This window comes from Rousettus aegyptiacus, unplaced genomic scaffold (assembly GCF_014176215.1).
Source record: "Rousettus aegyptiacus isolate mRouAeg1 unplaced genomic scaffold, mRouAeg1.p scaffold_m13_p_2, whole genome shotgun sequence".
Classification (NCBI taxonomy): domain Eukaryota; kingdom Metazoa; phylum Chordata; class Mammalia; order Chiroptera; family Pteropodidae; genus Rousettus; species Rousettus aegyptiacus.
The window spans coordinates 73,618,389-73,639,809 of NW_023416295.1; the positions used below are offsets into that span (position 1 = coordinate 73,618,389).

Here is a 21,421-nt window from a genome sequence, read left to right on the forward strand (position 1 = left end):
GGGACCATGCATCTCCTTAGGGCATGCTTTGTCTATCTAAAGTATATTTTTAATAAAACTATTAAATCTCAATGACCTGTAATTCTTCACTGCCGTCATTTGAGAACCGAGGGAAAATGCTAACTACATGTCTGCACTGTTGTTATCCATCTCCCTTCCCTCTCTCTGCCATTGGGGTGACACTGAACTCCGATTGGCCCCAGCAGCGACATTATATTTTTGTCAAACCCAATAGAATATACCACTCCAAGAGTAAACCTTAATGTAAACTATGGACTTTGGGTAATAATGATAGATAGATGAAGATTCATTGATTGTAACAATATGGTATGGGCTAGTGATAAAAGGAAAAGTATGTGTTTTGGGGGAGATGGGGATGGGCAAGGGGTATACTAGAACTTTGTACTTTCTATTCAATTTTGCTGAAGATAGAACTGCTCTAAAAAAGTACCTATTAAAAATACACACAAGGATGAAGTGTTTTTTAAAAACAATTCTCACCATCCATGTTTTTAACATAATTGGATGTTCTCTAGATATTTGATTAGATGAATGGTTTATAAATGGATAAGTAGATATAATTACTTGTATAAAATGAATTTATAAATTATATGTTATTTTAATAACAAGGTGTTATTAAAGGTGGGTCTTTTGCCTCTATGTAAACTTTAGAATCAGTCTGTAGATATCCATAAAATAACTTGTGGTTTAATTGGACTTGTATTAATCTATGGCCAAGCCACCCTGAATATACCTGATCTCATCTGATCTTAGAAACTAAGCAGGGTTGGGCCTGGTTAGTACTTGGATGGGAGACCACTAGGAATACCAGGTGCCATAGGCATTAAAAATAATAATAGTAATTGGAATTGTATTCAATCTATAGATCTAGTTAGGAAGGAATAACATCTTGATGATATCAAGTCTTCCTATCTATAAGCATAGAATATCTCTCTAGTTCTTTGTTTCGTTCATTGGAATTTTTTACTTTTCCTTATGTAAATTTTGTACATAGTTCATTAGATTTATAACTATTTCATTTTGAGGGGTGCTAATATAAATGGTATTGTTTTTTATTTCAAATTCTATTTGCTGGTATGTAGAAAAGCAATTTACTTTTGTACATTAACTTTGTGTCTTGAAAAGTTGGTATAATAGCTTGTTCTAGAAGTTTTTGGTCAGGTCTTCTGGATATTCTACCTAGATGATCATGACATCCATAAATAAATCTTATATCTTCTTTCTCAATCTGTATATCTCTTATTTCCTTAATGCATTTGGCTATCACTTCTAGTATGATGTCGAAAAGGAGTGGTAAGAGGAATATCCTTGATCTGGGTGGGAAATTTTTGTTTCTCACTATTAAGTATGATGTTAACTATAGGTTTTTTAATTTATTTTTTATGGCGACATTGGTTAACAAAATCCAGCAAGTTTCAGCTGTACATTTTAACAGTAAAGCATATATATATTTACATTGTGTGTTTACCTCCCATAGTTAGATTTCTGTCACCACGTATTTGACCCCTTTTACCCCATAGCTATAGGTTTTTTGAAGGTGTTCTTTATCAAATTGAGGAAGTTCCCATCTCTTTCAAGTTTGCTGAGTTGTTATCATGAATGAATGTTGGATTTGTTGAATGCTTTTTCTGCATCTATTGAATTGATTAGGCAATATTGTTCACTTCCATATATTGTACTTTTTTTAAATTAATATTTTAACATTTCTGACTGATTTAATCTCCCCCCAAAGAAGATTGACTTTTGCTTCTGTCACATGGTTGGTTGAGTTAGGGCAGATTAACTTAATACAATCAGGAATTAAACTACTTTGACTTTGGACTTCTGTGAAAACTCCCTATTTTCAATTTATCTTTTAAGTGTGCAGCCTGCCAAGAACCTTCTAGGGTAGTCCTTGGAAGTTGATTCCTGTTCTCTAATGGTTCCTGTTCTCTATTTTTTGTTGTTCCTTCCTGTGAAATAGCCAAATCCCTGCTCAGATTCTCAGTTTCTCTACTGTCTGCTCAGATTCTCAGACTCTATGCCACAACTTTGAATTAGCAGTGTCTAAAATGGAAAAGTGGGACAAACATAAACTTCACATCTTTACAATTCCCTCCACTCTTTGCTTTTAGCCCTGCACTTAACTTTTTGCTTTTTCTCTCCAGCAGTTTTAAATACAATGTATATTTAGCAATCTATATTTGTCAGTTTTTCTTGTTATTTACTAAGGGAGAGTTGGTCTGAATTGTTTGTCCACCAATGCCAGAAGTGGGATTTTTTTTTTCCCTCTGTTTTTGAAAGATATTTTAACTGAGTAACATTTTTTCTCAGAACTTTGAAGTCGTTACCATTGTTTCTGACACTGAATAATGCTTGGAGAACTCTCAATCTCATCTTGACAATGATTTAAGTCTTCTGACTGGATATCTAAATATCCTGACCTTTTATAGATTAGCTAAGATATATATTTGTAAAAAGCTTTTAGGATAAAATTTTCATAAAAACTTTGATAAGCAAATTAATTTTTTTCTGTAGTATTTAGAAATTAAAAATTTTGTATTTTGAATGATTTTTTCTATTTGTAGTATTTGCTACCAATTAACATGGTATATTGTCTGTCGAATTTCAACATATTTTTCACTATCTTTTTTTTCTGTATTTACTGTTTATATCATGTTATTTTTAACCAATGTCAGTAATTTGAACAGAAATGTTTGTTCTTGCATTTTCTGTTCTAACTTAATATACAATAATTTTTGTTTTCTAGGTAAATTTGCAGTATCTTTTTATGTATCATTTTGTTTTAATGTTTTTGAGCTCTTGTTGGACCTAGATTATATGAAACGACTGAGAAAAGTTTGCTTCCATCTTTGAATTATATTTTCATCTATTATGAGCTTGTTTTCTGCTTTTTATATGCACAGAGCATTTGTTAAGGTAATGCTGGTTGTCATAACAAAGAAATTTAAAAATATAATGATGCGCATACAATAGAAATTTCTCTCTTATATGGATGTTTCTGAGAGTGAGCAGCTATCTGCCAAGTTTTTCCAAGAACCCAGACTCTTTCTATCTTGTGGCTCCACCATTTTCAACATATAACTTTCAAAGTCAACGTGTTTGTATCAAGCTGGTAAAAGGCAAACAACCAATTGTATTTCATGTAGTTTTTAGTGGGCCTGTTCTTCCTTCTTCCTCTTATTTTGTTTTGTTTTTGTTTAGCTTAGCCTGGTTGCTAATATTTCTTTATATGCTATTTTGTTTTCTTTTGCAGGGGGAGGAGAGGGGGGTGCAGGTCTAAATCTACACATTCTATTTGCCCTGATAAATTGTGGTTAACTTTTAGTCTCTCTGCCTAGGAGTATATTTTTACTTTTTTTTTTTTCCTTCTCACCATGAGGTATAGTGAGAGCTGGACACTTTGTATTTCCATTTTTCTAAGTCCTGAGGAAATGGTAAAGAAAAGGGTAAAACTCAGCTGAGGTGGTGTGTGTGTTCTTAGTTGGAGTAGTTCAAATCCATTCTCTCTCCTAAGACTTATAGTAGGAATAATGAAGTAATAACATTTATTCCTCTTACCTGTGGCTGAGGTGAACTGGTTATAACATTCCAATGGGAAAAAACTAGAGGGATTAGTTTTCTTGGGTTCCTTTCAGTTAATCAAATTGGGGGAGGGTAGGAAACACTATTGTCTTGACAACACACCTCGAACTCTAGATCATATTTTTGTCTTTATTATATAGTCCTCAAGCCCTTCCTGCTCTCTAAGGTCAGTTCCCTACTACACTTTTTTCAACTTCCTATTATAGGAATTTATAATATTTCCAGTGTTCTGCCATCATAATCCAGAATTTCCAAAATATTCTCAAGTATTCAAGTTCTATTCCTCTAGAACCTTGGAAGCTGGAGTAAAGAAACATACAGTCACATGAAACAAAATAAACATGTTATCTGATATTCCCTGACAGTAAATGGAGCAACAAATAGGTTCCCGATAGATAAGAAGCCACCTTATTTTAAAAATAAAAGTCTCATCTACACCCTTAAAATAGGAAAATTGATTCCTAAACCATATACCCTCTAGTTGGGTATTTTAATTATTTCTTTTGGCCAAAGCCACATCAAAACCTTAAGGCTTTGCTAATGAAAAGGTTGCCTTCGACAAATTGAATCAAATCCTGTGTTGTGAAGATATTTCCCTCAAAACTCTCCTTTTGGCAAGGTGGATAATAGACCTTTGTAACCCAGTCAGACTTGTTAATGAAAAAATGGAAACAGCTTTAACATTCCCCAGAAAGAGAAATGATTACATAAACAATAGTACTTCTCAGTCATGGGAGATCATGAAGCTTTAAAAAAAATGTTTAAATAGTTGGAAGTGATGTAGGGAAAACTATGGTAAAATGTCCTTACCGAATGGTCAGCTCTACAAGGTCAGATACAGTGTCTACACCGTTCACCATTTAATCTCCATGCCTATTACAGTATCTGGACTAAAGGAGCAAAAAATTTAAGGATGAATGTGACTATACTTCAAGAAAAAGAAGATAAGGTGGTAGATGCTCAAGTGTAATTAATTCCCAAGACATCACATAGAGGTCCACTACCTAAGATACTTCACAAATTAATATTTTTCTCCCAGGGGAATTTGAAGTTTTTGAGTCTTCTTAATGAGTTCAGTTCATTTAAAAATCTCAAAAATATAAATCGTGTTGAAATTCTACCACATTCTTTTTTCTTAGTTCAGTTCCTAATTACTATAAAATTTTGACAACTAGTTCACACATTCAAAATTCTGTGCTCTGCTTCTCACAGATTCCCCAGATCCTTAATCATCTCGGTACTGTCAGCATTGTCAGCATAAGACCTGGCAGGAGGACCACAGCCAATAAGGAGTGGAGTGGCCCAGTGCTTCCTTCTTCTAAGCCTAGAGTGGCAGACAGGATACAAAGTAAAGCATAGCCACCAACTGAGCTTTAATGAAAGGGGAAAGTTTTCATTAAACTGAAGAATCAGAAACCAAAAAAAATTGAGACATTTTACTTCTAGAGGGGTCAGGAAATAGTAACTTTGAAATAATATCAATGTACCTATTCTACAAAGGTTCATGTAAAACTGCAAAGAGTGGAAACAGTGACACTTTTCACTTCTCAGCACTTCGTAGTTTATTCATCCAAACTTCACAATTTGTGAATTGACTTTCAAACAGCTAATACATAAAATGTTCATTTATTCATCAAACTAGTGTTGAGTCATTTTGCTAGATGTCAGGAAAAGATGCATACTTTATACTGCAAAATAAATCATGCTAAAATATTCATGTAGCATTACTTTAAATATACACAAAACCCCTCAGCTTAAATGCCTAGAGCTAATCTTTTGAATTATGGAAGTAGATAAAAATAAATAGGAAACATGCTATTATATGTAAAGACTTCAAGTTCTTCCAGGGCCAGGACAGCAAAGGGAAATTAGAGGGTGTGAACTCCTAGACTTGACTCTCTGTGTTTGCATCTCAGCTCTGCTTCTTTTCACTTGTGCAAACTTTGCCAAATTTAACTACATATTTCAGTTTCATCCTGAAATACGAATAGTAACAGCACTTAGGTGGTTTTTGTGAGGATTACATCAAATTGAGATACACAAAGGACTTAGTGTATTGCCTGGCTCAAAAAGTGGCATGTAAGTGGAAGCTATTATTACTCAAGGTACTTCATTTAAATACTTGGTACAATTCAGCCATGAAGCCATCTGTTCCTTCTTTTTACTTTGTTGATAGTTTTTTTATTACTAATTGAATATACTTATTATAGATTGTCTATTTTTACTTGCATCGGTTTGGGAGTTTGACGTTTTAGGAGATGTGTACATTTCATCCCAGTTATTTAATATATTGGCATACAGCTCTTCACAGTAGTCATTTATAATCTTTCTGTAAGGTCAGTCAGTGTTTCCTCTTTCATTTTTAATTCTAGTAATTTGAGACTTTTTTTTTAAACCCCCTTGGTCAGTCTAGCTAAAGGTTTATGAATTTGTCGATCTTTTCAAAGAGCCCACTATTGGTTTTATTAATTTTTCATATTATTTGCTATTCCTTCATTAATAAATTATTATATACTTCAGTTTGTTTTAGGTTTATATTTCTGTTTTTTTTTTCTCAATTGCTAAAGTGGAGGGTTAGGTTATTGAGACAGTTCTTTTTAAATATAATTTTCCTATAAGAACTATTTTGGCTGCATCCCATAAGTGTTAGTATGTTTCTTCATTTTCATTAATCTCAAAGTATTTTCTAATTTTCTTTTTATTCTTATGTCCCACTCACTGGTTACTTAAGAGTATATTTTTAATTATCACATATTTTGATTGCACCAGATTCCTTTCTCTTATTTCTAAATATGTTATACAGAATTTACCACAAAAAGCCAACAGACGAGATGGCATGAAGTACTGAAAAATATTGTATTAACTGAAAGACGACAACAGTAATCGAATAGTAACATAGCGGTAATTATATTAAATATAAATGGATGAAATACTTCAATTAGAAGGCAGAAATTAGATTAGATAAAAAGCAAGCTATAATTTTGATGTTGATAAGAAAGGTGCAATAAATATAGACACTAAATATTTAGGTAACTTTAAACAAAGACATTAAAAGTAAAGGATTAGACATATGTTATGCAAATCAAGTATAAGACAGCCAATATAACTGCATTAATATAAAAAAAGTAGACTTGGAGACAAAGAGTATAACCATAGAAAAAGTGGGCCACTTCGTAATTATAAAAGGGAGAAAATTTTGTATATAAATGTACATGCACTTAAAAAGTGAATTTTAAAATACATCAAGCCAAAAAATAAAAACTAAAAGAATAGTTCCACAAATACATTCAAATATTTTAATACTTCTTGCTAACCAATAGAAAAAAGAAAGCCAATAAATGATTTAAGTAACATTTAGGTGTTTTTTTTTTTTAATTTTAAAATTAGCCAGTTACAGTTTGCATACAATATTAGTGTCAGGTGTACAACAATAGTGATTAGACATTTACATTACTTATGAAATGATCACCCCAATAATTCTAGTTCTCATCTGACACCATACGCAGTTATTACAATATTATTGACTATTTTTTATGCTATACATTACATCCCCATGACTATTTTATAATTATCAATTCGTACTTTTCAATCCCTTCCCCACTTTCACCCACTCTTCCAACTCCACTCTCATCTATTATCAAAATGTTCTCTGTATCTATGAGATTGTTTCCTTTTATTTTGTTTCAATTCCACATGTAAATGAAATTATAGGGCATTTTTTTTTCTCTGACTCCTTGACTTAACACAAAACCCTCTAGATCCATCCATGTTGTTCCAGATGGCGCGATTTCATTTTTTTATGAACGAGTAATATTCCATTGTATATATGCACAACCTCTTCCTTATCCATTACTCCCTTGATGGACCCCAAGGCCACCATCTTGGCTAATGTAAACTCTGCTGCAATGAACATGTGGATTCACATGTCTTTTCAAAGTAGTGTTTGTGGTTTGTTTGGATAAATACACAGAAGTGGAATTACTGGGTCCTTCTTTGTCTCTTGTTATAGCCTTTGTTTTAAAGTCTATTTTGTCTAGTATAACTATTGTTACCTAAGCTTTTTTATTTCAATTTTTATGGAACATCTTTTGTCATCCCTTTGCTTTCAGTCTGTCTTTTTCAATCTGAAATGAGTCCCTTGTAGGCAGCATGTGTGAAGGTCGTGTTTTATTATCCAGCCACCCTATTTTTTGATCGAAGTGCCTGATCCATTTACATTTAAAGTAGTTGCTGACAGATATGTAGCTATTGCCATTTTATCTTTTTTTTTTTCTTAGTTTCTTGTAATACTGGTTTGCTGTCAATGCACTCCTTTAGCCTTTCCTTTTCTGGGAAACTATCTGTCCTTTGATTCTAAATGATAGGTTTGCTGGGTAGAGTAATCTTAGTTGTAGGTCCCTGTTTATCATCACTTTGAATATTTCCTGCCAATCTCTTTTGTCCTGCAAAGTTTATGTTGAGAAATCAGTTGATAGTCTTATGAGAGCTCCCTTATAGGTAACTGTTTTTCTCTTGCTGCTTTTAAGATTATCTTTTTCTAACCTTTGGCATATTAATTATGATGTGTCTTGGCGTGGGTCTCTTTGGGTTTAACTTGTTTTGGACTCTGTGCTTCCTGGCTTTTATGTCTATTCGCTTCACCAGGTTAGGGAAGTTTTCTGTCATTATTTCTACAAATAGTTTTTCAGTTTTGTGGTCTCGCTCTTCTCTTCCTGGTACCCTTGTGATGCGAATGGTGGTATACTTGATACTGTCCCAGAGGCCTCTTAAACTATCCTCATTTTTTTGGATTTTTTCTTGTTGCCATTTTGATTGTTTTCTGCTACCTTATTTTCTAAATCACTGATTCGACCCTCTGCCTCATCTAATCTACTGTTGATTCCTTCTAATATATTCTTCATTTGAGTTATTGTATTCATTTCTGACTGATTCTTTATTTTCTATCTCCATTTTTGCTTTCTGTCTCTGTGTTAAAGTTCTCACTCAGTTTATCTACTCTTCCCCTAAGTTTATTGAGCATCCTCATCTTCATAACCAGTGTTTTGAACTCTACATCTAGTAGATTGCTTATCTCCATTTTGTTTAGTTCATTTTCTGGAGGTTTATTCTGTTCTTTCTTTTGGGACATGTTTTCTTGTCTTCCCATTTTTGCTGCTTTTCTGTGTTTGTTTCTATTAGAGCTGGTCTTAGTAGAGTGGACTTATATAGTAGGTATCCTGTGCGGCCCAGTGGAGTAGTTTCCCTAATCACCTGAGCCTGATGCGTCAGCTGTGTCCCTTGTGTGGGTTGTGTGTGCCTTGTTGTAGTTGTGACTTGGTTGCTGTTCGCACACCAATGGAAGGGATTGGCCCTCAGTCTGATGGGTTGTGAGGACTGGCTGGTGACTACAGTAGAGCTGTTGTGCAGGGGCTGACCCTACAGAACAGGATTCACAAATCTTTGGTGCCTGCCCAGTCATTTTTTGGGTGTGTCATCCTTGGATGAGGCCCTAGGTGGTGGGGCAGTATTCCAGCTCAGATCAGAATCTAGCCACTTGGCTGCTGGCCCTGGGCCTTTCACAGGGGCCCTGACACAGGTCAAGTTCATCTGAAGCCTGTGCCCTGCCTAAGACCACCTGACGTGAACCACCAAGCAATCCACAAATGGCTGCCACCCACGCTGCACTTGGAGGTGCCACGGGAGGCCAAGCTGTGAACTCAGGCCGGCTGCCACTAGTGCTGGGCTTGGGGCTGCTCAGCAAGAGGTATGAAGCTTTCCAAGACCAGATGCTGCTTTCAGGTTGTGTGAACCTTGGAGAGATTTTAGGAAAGTCTGCACATGAGCCAAGGCAGGCCAATAGTATGGAAAAACCAGTGGAAGCAGTTTGGGAAGCAAGTTGGGCGGGGCACAGCCTCTGGGAATTACCAGGACAGACCAGTATTAGGTTGATGGAGATTCATATATGAGGGCCACCTGCATCTATATCTGCATGCCAAGAGCGGGTGGGCTCAACAAAGAAACAATGGATTCCACCAGCAGTTTTGTCTGGGAGAAAACTTCCCCTTTAGCCCTTGCTCTCAAGCTAGGCAATTCAGTTCTCCCCATATGTCCCTGGTACCTTTCAAGTTGTTGCTCCAGTGCTGGAGCTCAGCAAGTGAGTCCATCACTGGGTAAGTTTGTGTGCAAGCCCATTAAGAGGAGCACCTATGACTCTTGCAGCCCTCCGTTTTACTTAGCCTAGTTGTAGGACTTCTGTTTAGCTAGACTTCAGATAATTTTCAATGATGATTTTTTTCCTGTAATTTAGTTGTAATTTTGATTTGGTTGTGAGTGAAGGCCCGCACAGTGTTTACCTACTCTACTATTCTGGATTGAAGTGTTTTTCTAAGTTCAAGTTTCCTGAGAAACAGACTCAGAGACAGATATTTGTGCAAATAAATTTAATGAAAAATACTTTTGTAAACCTTAAGAGAAAGAAGCAGACTCAACTGAGGAACAACTGAACTACTGCAGTATAAAATTATAGAAATTAAGTGTGGTCTTAGTGTAAAGAAATCTTAGGGTCCAGAAATGACCAACCAGTACATATACAGTCAATAGATATTTGACAAGAAGCCAAGGTCACTCAATGAGAAATGGACAGTCTTGTCAACAAATACGATTCGAGAAACTGGTTAATTATATAGGAAAAAAATGAACACACATACACATTTTATATATGATAAAGGGCTTTTGTCCAGAACATGTAAACTACTTTGAATCAATTAGAAGAAAATCAATATAATTTAAGTATACAAGTCTTAACACTTTTCAAAATAAGATATAAGAATGGCTAATAACCAAATGATATGATTTTCAACCACATTCCTAGTCATCAGGAATACTCACACTGAAATCATGACATACCATTTTGTACACACTTCAAAGGGAAAAATTAAAAGATTTACAAGTTCAAATGTTGAAGAAGATATAAAACAGCTGAATTTATCATACACTGATGATTTGAGTATATAACGCTGTCCCACCACTTGGGAAAAGAGTTCAGTAACTTCTTAAATACAATCCAGCATGAAGACCTAGCAATTCTACTCCTGTTTACTAAGAGAAATGGAAACGTATGTCCACAATACCTTTTAAAATGTTTTTTTTTTTTTTTTTTTTTTTTACAGCCATATTAATGATATGTTCATACTGGAAACAATTGAAATATTCATCAACTGGTAAATGAAAAAAGACATTTTGGGAAATTCATACAATGTATTCTCAGCAATAAAAAGGAATCAATTGCTCACAAATTTCATAATACAGATGGATTTCCAAAAAAAATTATCTTGAACAAAAGAACTAAACAAAATAATACATACTGTATGTATCAAGGTCTAGAACAGAAAAAAATAACTTATAGTAATATGGTAGCATTAATCAGATCACTGACTCTGGGATAAGAGGGAGTCTTGAAGGGTCATTTTCTTGAAATGTGTCAGGAGTAGGCAGTAATGGGAGATCATTGTCTGGAAAAGGGCACAAGAGAACTTTCTGGGATAATGGAAATATTTTGTGTCTTGATTGCAGTGCTAGTTACATTGCTATGGAAATTTTTCAGCATGTATTAAACTGTACACTTAAAATCTGCATCTTATCAGTGTAAAGAACCTAAATTTAAAAAGAAATTTAATGCATTACCTTTCAGTTCTTGAAAAATAAAACTCCTTAAAGATGAAACCTCATAATGAGAAATTAAAACCGACACCAGGATGGAGGAAGTCGTGGCTTAAAAAGCATTAATCTATTTAAATATAGAATTAAATGATTGTAGAAACTATGGTTATGATGTAGAATATAAATTTTTTAAATTTGATCATGAAAATAATATACATGATGGGGTCAGGAGTAGGAAAAGAAAGTTTAAGTACATTAACTTCTTCAGCTTTTGTCTTATAAACAATGTTCTAATTCTTGTAGGTAAACCTTTGCTACAGATGTCAACTGGATGCCTATAGAAGTATAAAACATAATTTTTGCTCAAAAATTTTAAAATATATTTTTCTATATATATAAAAGAATCATAAATGTGATGAGGGAGTACAAGTATGTATTTATGTTTAAGTATCATGCTCATTTATTATCAGGCTCAACCATTAAAGGTATGCTTTTGAGTTTATAAGGATTTTTATGTATACAAAAATTAAGCAGTGAAACAAAGGTAGAAAAAAATTCCCAGAAAGCAGAGATATTAACAATGTTACAGGAATATATTTAATACTTGAAATAAGCCTGGGACCAGCAGAAACTCAAGGATTTCTGCCACCCTGAGCATCATAAGTATACGCGAATAATCTAAGAGCTTTGTCATCAGTATGACTCCGCTCCAGACTCCCAATCCCTGTATGCTTCTGTACAAATCAATTCCCTGAAGGAAGACTCTAATAGGCACATCATGGATTAGGATCTAAAGTGGATTTATTGACTATGACCACAAGGGGGAAGATCATTTTTAACTACTGGGTAGGTGGCTCTCACTCCAGTGTAATTCTTGAGAATGGAAGATAGTTATCAGCTGAGAAGACACACCAAGCCGTGTCTACTACAGCAAATGTTCAGTTTTCTTTTATTATTCATCTTTTACACTACTTAGAACATTTGTTATTCCTTTTGTTGAAATTATCTTCTTGCATATATCAGAGAAAGTCTGCCTGGATTGATCTAAGACACATCATTTTTCTCCAGTTCTAATGGTAATTATAGTTTTCTTAAAACATTTATTTGAAGAATGCTCTAGGTCAATGACATAGAAAATATAGTAAAAATGAGGCTATTCACATTGTTCACTATTAATCTTCCAGCATTTCTAGGCTTATTTAAGTAAACCCTATTCATCTCCCAGATGATCATGTGAAGTTAACTTTTACACTGTCAACTAATTAATTTTTATCTCAATTACTTTGATTTGTCCAAAGAAACTCTTCAAACTTATTTGCCAGCACTTTTGATTAAACAATATTATAGCATTAAACTTAAGAGTTAACTTTAAAAATTTACAAATTAGTAATAAAAATGTTAATTGAAATTCATCAGTTTTTCATAACATTTTATCACATGTTTCTGGTTTCATGAGGAAATTAGATTTGATAATCCATGCAGTTTTCTCATGTTACCACTTATGCAAATGGTATATAATGGAAGGAACAGGTTTTGGGACTAGAAAAAATGAATTCAAATTTTAGTTCTGATACTTCAGTAGCTATATAATTGTATTCAATTCCTTACCCACTCTGAATCTCATTTGAGTCCTATATGATAAAAAGATGATGTAAAATGTAAGATTTATTATGAAATTGATTTAATTTTTTTCAATTACAATTGGCATACAATATAAGTTTTGGGTGTACAAAATAGTAATCAGACATGTATATAACAAAATGCTTACTCCAATAAGTCTAGTACCCAACTGACATCATACATAGTTACTACAATATTATTTACTATATTCTCTATGTTGTACTTTACATCCTCATGGCTATTATAACTAGCCATTCATATTTCTTAATTCTTTACAAGTTTTTTGCCCTCAAATCTCCTCCTATCTGGTGACTATCAATTTGTTCAGTGTATCTGAGTTTTTTTCTGTTTTATTCTTTATTTTTTTAGATTCTAAATACAGAAAAAATCATGTCATATTCGTCTTTCTCTGTTTGCTATATTTCACTTGGCGTTATATCTTCTAGGTCCATCTATGTTCTTGCAGATGGTAAGATTTCATTCTTTTTATGGCTGAGCGATGTTGGATTTTAGACGAGTTTCACATATACTTTATTCTTCTGTCAGTGGATGCTTAGGTTGCTTCCATATCTTATCTATTGTAAAAATAATGCAGTGAGTATAGGAGTGCACATATCTTCTGAATTAGTGTTTTGGATTTCTTCTGATAAATACCTAGAAGTGGAATTACTGGGTCATGTAGTAGTTTTATTCTTAATTTTTTGAGGAACCTCCATACTGTTTTCATTTCTGGCTGTACCAATTTGCAATCCCACCAACAGAGCACAAGGATTCCTTTTTTCTTCATCTTTGCCAATACTGGTTGTTCGTTGATTTATTGATGATAACCATTCTGACCAGTGTGAGGTGATATCTCATTGTAGTTTTAATTTGCATTTCTCTGATGATTAATGATAAGCATTTTTCATATGTCTATTGGCCATCTGGAAAAATATGTTTTGGTACTGTTCATTTTTTTAATTGGATTGTCTTTTTGTTAAGTTGTATGAATTACTTATGTATTTTGGAAGTATTGTCAAATGTTCTGCCCTTCAGTAGCTTGTCATTTTATTTCGTCAATGGATTACTTCATGGTGCAAAAAAGTTTGAGTTTGATGTACTTTGATTTATTACTTCTTTACCCTTGTCGGGAGAGAGATCCAAAAAATACTACTGAGAGTGACATTAAAAAGTTTAGTGCCTATGTTTTCTTCTAGTTTTATGGTTCCAGGTCTTATATTTAAGTCTTTAACCCATTTTGAATTTAATCTTGCATATGGTGTAAGAAAGTGGTCTAGTTTCATTATTTTCTATGTTTATGTCCAGTTTTTTCAACACTATTTATTCAATACATTGTCTTTACCTATTAGATATTTTCTCCTTTGCCATGAATTAATTGATCACATAGGCATAGGTTTATTTCTGGGGTTTCTATTCTGTTTTATTGATGTGTCTATTTTTGTCAGTACCATCCTGTTTTGATTTTTATAGCCTTAAAGTATACTTTGATATCAGATGTTGTGATACTATCAACTTTGTTGTTCTTTCTCAAGATTGCTGTAGCTATTTGGGGTTTTTAGTGATTCTATATAAATTTTAGTATTTTTCTGCAAAAAAAAAACCACTTGTTTTTTGACAGGGGCTCCACTGAATCTATAGATTGCTTTAGGTAGTATGGGCATTTTCTTCAGTGTCTTATAATTTTCTGAGAACAGATCTTTTACTCCTTGGTTAAATTTATTTCTAGATTTTTTTGATACAATTGTAAATGGATTGTTTTCTTAATTTCTTTTTCTGATAATTTGTTATTAGTGTATGAAAATGCAACTGACTTCTGAATATTAATTTTGAATCCTACTTTACTAAATTCATTTACCAATTCTAATAGTTTTTTTGTGGAATCTTTAGAGTTCTTGCTATATAGTAACATGTCATCTGCAAATAATGACAATTTTACTTCCTTTTAAATTGGATGCTATTCCCTGTCTCATTGCTATGGCTAAGACTTCCAATACTATGTTGAATAAAAGTGGTGAAAGTTGACGTCCTTGTCTTGCTCCTGATCTTAAAGAAAAAACCTTTTAGCTTTTCACCATTTTGTATGATGTTAGTTGGAGTTTGGCATATATGACCCTTATTACATTGAGGTTCGTTTCTTTTATCCCCACTTTGCTGAGAGTCTTTATCATAAATGGATGCCGAATTTCACCAATTGTTTTTTCTGTTTCTATTGATATATTATTTTTATCCTTCATTTTGTTTATGTGGTATATCATGGTGGTGTATTTTTTGATATTGAACCAACCTTGCATCCCAGGAATAAATCCCACCACTTGATCATGGTATATGATCTTTTTAATGTATTGCTAAATTCAGTTTGCTAATATTTTGTTGATCTTTGCATTTGTGTTCATCAGGGATCTTGGTCTATAATTTTTTTTTCTTTCTTTTTTTGGTAATGTCTTTGATTTTGGTATCAGGGAAATGCTGGCCTTGGGAAATGAGCTGGAGAACCTTCCTTCCTCTGAAATTTTTTGGAATAGTTTGAGAAGGATAGATATTCTTTGGATGCTTGGTCAGTATTGTCTGTGAAACCATCTAATCCAGGACTTTTGTTTGTTGGGAGTTTGATTACTGATTCGATTTCATTAGTTATCAGTCTGTTCAGATTTTTTTGTTCCTGATTCAGTCTTGGAAGCTTGTGTTACTAGGAATGTATCTATTTCTTCCAGGTTGTTCAATTTGTTGCATATAATTGTTTGTAGTATTTTTTTATCCTTTGTTTCTGTGGTGTCAGTTGTCACTTCTTTCATTTCTGATTTTCTTTACTTGGGACCACTTGTTTTCTTTTTCTTGATGAGTCTGACTAAGGGTTTATAGATTTTGTTTTTTCTAGAACCAGCTCTTGGTTTTATTGATCTTTCGATCTTTTCAATAGTTTTTTTTTTTTTTTAATGACTGTATTTCCTCTCTGATCTTTATTATTTCCTTCTACTCATTTTAAGATTTATTCTTTTTATCTAGTTCCTTTAGTTGTAAGGTTAGATTGTTTATTCGAGATTTTTTTTTTTTCTTGAGGTAGGCCTTTATTGCTATAAATGTCCTTCTTAGAACTGCTTTGGCTATGTCCTGTAGATTTTTGGGTCCTTGTGTTTTCATTTTTATTTGTCTCAAGGTATCTTTTGATTTCTTCCTTGATCTTATTGTTAACCCATTCATTATTTAGTAGCATACTATTTAGCCTCCATGTGGTTGTGTGCTTTTCAGTTTTCTTATAACTGATTTCTAGTTTCATACCATTGTGGTCAGAGAAGATGCTTGGTATGATTTCAGTTATCTTCAGTAATTGAGATTTGTCGTGTTGTTGAACATATGGTCTATTATGAAAAAAATTCCATATTTACATGAAAAGAATATGTATCCTGTGCTTTTCGGTGAAATGTCCTAAAATATCAATTAAGTTCATCTAGTCTAATGTGTCATTTAAGGCCACCGTTTCATTGTTTTTTGTCTAAATGATCTATCCATTGATGTCAATTGGATGTTAAAGTCCCTTACTATTATTGTAATATTATCAATCTCTCTTATGCCTATAAATATTTGCTGTATATATTTAGTGATCCTATATTGGGTACATAGAAGTTTACAAGGATTATATCTTCTTGTTGGACTGATCCCTGTATCATTCTGAAATACTTTTTCTCTTTAACAGCGCTCGTTTTAATGCCTGTTTTGTCTGTTGTAAGAATTGCTACTCTAGTTTTTTTAAATTTTTTATTTGCATGAAATATTTTTCTATCCTTTTACATTCAATATGTTTGTGTCTTTTGATCTGAAGTGGATCTCTCGTAGGCAGCATATGTATGGGTCTTAATTTTTATGCTTTTAGCCCTATATCTTTTGATTGGAGCATTTAGTCCATTTACAACTAAAGTAATTATTGATAGGTATGTAGTCATTGCCCTTTTATAGCTTCTGATTGTTTTTGTAGTTTTCTGTTATTCTCTTGTTCTCTTTAATGAGTCGATGATTTACTATAGTGTTATGTTTGGATTCCTTTTTCATTATTTCTTGTATATCTCTTACTGATTTTGATTTGTGGTTACCACGTGCTTCATATATACCAAGCCGTGTTTATAACACTTTATTTTAAGTTGATGGTCACTTAAGTTCAAGCACTTTCTAAACCACTACCATTTTTTTTCACTTTTTTAAACTTCTATTTATTTAGTTTAACATTTTATTTTTCAAATTCCTCCCCTCTCCCTTCCTTTCTGGTAACCACTAGTCCACTGTCCATGTTCATTTGTTGCTTTTAGGTTTATATTCCACATATAAGTGATATCATGTGATTTTCAAACTTTTCTATCTGGCTTATTTCACTTAGTATGATTATTTCAAGGCCCATCCATGTTGTTGCAAATAGCAGTATTTAATCTCTTCTTATGGCTGAGTAATATTCCATTGTATATATGTACCACAGCTTCTTTAGCCGGTCATCTATCATAGGACACTTCGGTTGCTTCCATATCCTGGCCACTGTGAATAATGCTGCTATGAACATCGGTGTGCAAATATCTTTTTGGATTCTCTATATAGAGAATCATGTTATCCACAAATAGTGAGTTTGACTTCTTCATTTCCTTTTTGGAAGTCTTTTTTAAATCTTTCTTTTGCCTGATTGCACTTGCTAGAACCACCAATGTTATTTTGAACAAGAGTGGTGATAGTGGACAGCCTTGCCTTGTTCCTGATCTTAGAAGATTTTTAGTTTTTCACCATTGAGTATAATGTTGGCAGAGGGTCTGTCATATATGACCTTTATTATATTAAGGTATTTGTCTTCTATACCAATTTTATTAAGTGTTTTGATCATAAATGAGTGTTATATATTGTTGAAGGATTTTCTGTATCAATTGATACAATCATATGATTACTTTAATTTGTTTATGTGGTATATCACATTTATCAATTTGCATAGTTGAACCATCCCTGTGTCCCTGGGATGAAGCCCAATAATCTTTTTAATATATTGTTGTATTCTGTTTGCTAGTATCTTATTTAGAATTTTTACATCTGTGTTCATGAGAGATATTGGTCTGTAGTTATTTTTTTGTGTTATCTTTACCAGGTTTTGGTATCAGGATAATATTAGCTTCATAAAATGAGTTAGGAAGTATTGCCTCTTCTTTGATTTTTTGGAAGAGTTTGAGAAGAATAAGTACAAAATCTTTTTTGAATGTTGGGTAGAATTCACTGTCGAAGCCATCCGGTCCTGGACTTTTACTTTTTGGTAGGCTTTTGATGATCATTTCAATTTTCATACTGTTCATTGGTCTATTTAGATTTTCCAGTTCTTTATTCAGTCTAGGAAGATGTATTTTTCCAAGTACTGGTCCACTTCTTCTAGGTTATTAAATTTGGTGTTATATACTTTTTCATAGTATTCTTGTATGATCCTTTGTATTTCTGCAGTGTCTGTCATCATTTCTCCTCTTTTATCCCTGATTTTGTTCATTTGTGTCCTTTCTCTTTTTTCTTTAGTGAGGCTAGCCAAGGGCTTGTCAATTTTATTAACCTCTCAAACACCACCTCTTTGTTGTATTTATTTTTTCCTATTCTTTTTGTTTGTTTTCAATTTCATTTATTTCTGCTCTAATTTTGATGATTTCTGTCCTGCTGACTTTAGGCTTCGTTTGTTTTTCCTCTTATTTTTTAAGATGAAGCATTAGGATGTTTATTTGGACTCATTCTTGTTTTTGGAGGTAGACCTGTAATGATGTGAACTTTCCTCTTATGACCGGTTTTGCCATGTCCCAAAAGTTTTGAGATGTAGTAGTATCATTATCATTCATTTCTATGTGTCTCTTGACCTCTCTTTTTATTTCTTCTCTGACCCAGTTATTCTTAAGTAGAATGTTATTTAATCTCCATGTATTTGTGTTTCTTTATGCTTTCTTTTTGCAGTTGGTCTCTAGTTTCAAAGCATCATGATAGAGAATATGGTTGGTATGATTTCAATCCTCTTATATTTGTTGAGGCTAACTCTGTGTCCCAGTATGTTATCAGTCCTTGAGAATGTTCCATATGAACTAGAGAGGAATGTATAAGCAGCTGTTTGGGGATGAAAGGCTCTGTAAATGTCAATTATGTCCAGTTGGTGTCATAAGGATGTTATTTCCTTATTGATTTTCTGTTTGGATGATCTGTCTATATCCAACAGTGTGGTATTTAGGTCCCCTACTATGATAGTGTTTTGGTCTGTTTCTCTCTTTAGTTCTGTTAATAATTGTTTTATATATTTCAGGGCTCCCTGATTGGGAGCAAAGATATTAATAAGTGTTATGTCTTCTTGGTGCATGATTCCCTTTATCATTATGAAGTATCTCTCAGTATCTTTCTTTACCTTTTTTATTTTGAAGTCTATTTCATCTGATATTAGTACGACTACTCCTGTTTTTCTCTGAATGCCATTTGTTTGAAATATCATTTTCCACCCTTTCATTTCGAGTCTATTTGTTTGAAGCTGAGATGTGTCTCATGGAGGCAGCATATGCCTGGGTTCTGTTTCTTGATCCATTCTGCAGCTCTGTGCCTTTTTGTTGGTGAGTTCACTCCATTTACATTTAGAGTGATTATTGAAATATGAGGTTTTCTTATAATCATTTTATCTTTTACTTTCTAGTAGCATGGTGTTTCCAGTGCTTCTTCATCTTTATGTTTCTGTTTTCTTTATTTTGGTTGGTTTTTGTAGGTTTTCCTCTGGTTCTTCTTGTTTTATGTTATATACTTTGATTCTGAAACTTGGCTTGTGGTTCCCATTATGAATATGTAAAGGATAGATATATATATACAGTCGTCCCTTTCATTCTGCTTGTACCTTATCTCTATTCCCTTTTGTGAATTTGGATCTTTGAATCCTTCCCTTTTCAGTTATTGTCTCAATTTGTCCCTATGCTAAAGGTTCATTATTATCTTGCTATAGCAAATCTTTTCTTATTTTAAGCTTATAATGCCCTGTTCCTAGAATGGGTTGCAATCTTCTGCTTTTATCAGCCTGCTAGTCACCTTACTCCTAAATATGTATTTTTCCTTTATTTTGTTTTAGATGAGCTGATCTCTTTCAATATTTCCTGTAGTGCAGGCCTCATAGTGGAGAATTCCCTCGATTTGTGTATGTCTGGAAAAGTATTTCTCCTTCATATCTAAAGGAGAGCTTAGCTAGATTCATTATTCTTGGCTGGTAGTTCCTTTCATTTAATAGTTTGAGTATTTGATTCTGCTCCTCTCTGGCTTTTAAGGTTTGTTCTGGGAAGTCCGATTATAATCTAATGGCTTTTCCTTTATGGGTTATCATCTTTTTTTACCTGACTACTCTGAGAATTCTGTCTTTGTTGTTGATTTTTGATAATTTTAATAAAATGTGTCTTAATGGAGGCCTTTTTCATTTGAGGTAATTCGATGTTCTATCGACTTCTTTAATTCCAATTTCCACCTCATTCCTTAGTTTTGGGAAATTCTCATCTACTGTTTGTCTAAAAATGCTTTCTAGTCCCTGCTTTTTTCCCTTGCCTTCGATAATGCTTCCTCTCCTGATAATATCAACTAGTTCTTGTACCTTTATTATTTTTCTTTCTTTGGTTTCTCTCTTCTTCTTTCTGATTTATTTCTAGATTTCTGTCTTTGATATCACTTATCCTTTCTTCTGTTTGTTCAACTCTATTTCCCAAGCTTGTTATTTCATTTTTCAACTCTTTCAGTGTGTTCTTTATCTCTAGAAGGTCTATTTGGTTCTTTTTGAGGGTTTCAGTATCCTTGCTAAAGAACTCATTCTGTTCATCTAGTTGTTTTTTCAATTCCTGCAATTGTTTTGGATCTCATTGAGTTTTTTCAGAAATACCATCCCGAATTCTCTGCCATTTAAGTCACATATTCCTATGTCTATAAAGTTATTTTCCGGAGATTTTTTCTTTCTTTCTGAGATGCTTTATCATCTTGGTTGTTTATGGTGTTTAATGGACTGTTTCTCCACCTAGGCATTAATGGAAGTGTGTTCTGCACACCACCACCCCGCCCCAGAAAGATTTATTATATAATGGTACCCAGCCTGGTACAAAGAATGTTTTTCTTTTGGTTTCCAGTAGGTGGCATCTAAGCCTCTTGGATCTCTGTTTTATATAAAGTCTTAATGTCTTTTTTCCCCTTATGGACGTTTAATCATACTCGCTACTCTCAGTCTCAGTTCCCATCAGTGTTCATGACAGTGTTGGTAGTGTTTGCTCCGATTCCCCTGTAGCTCCACATCATTCTGTATGGGAAGGTATGGGTTGAGTGTTGGGGGCTATGGCTCAACCTGTTTTTTGCAGTCGAGGCTGGTAAAAATCAACTGTTGTTTTTCTGCCACTCCCATTTTTCTGCTGTCCCTGTTTCTCTGCCTTCTGCCCTGATGACTGGGCACTGCCGCAGGTCACGGGTAGCTCACAGCACTACCAGGCAGGGCTGTTCAGGGATGTTGCTGCACCTTCTCTTTTCCCCTTCCTCCTACAGGGAGCCCTGGTAACTGCGAGAAGCAGTTTCT

General features: G+C 33.7%; 1 pseudogene; it reads left to right on the forward strand.

The window, feature by feature from the left end:
- Positions 1-726: 726 nt before the first annotated feature.
- On the forward strand, positions 727-844 carry LOC118614113 (annotated as a pseudogene).
- The last annotated feature ends 20,577 nt before the right edge of the window (positions 845-21,421 follow it).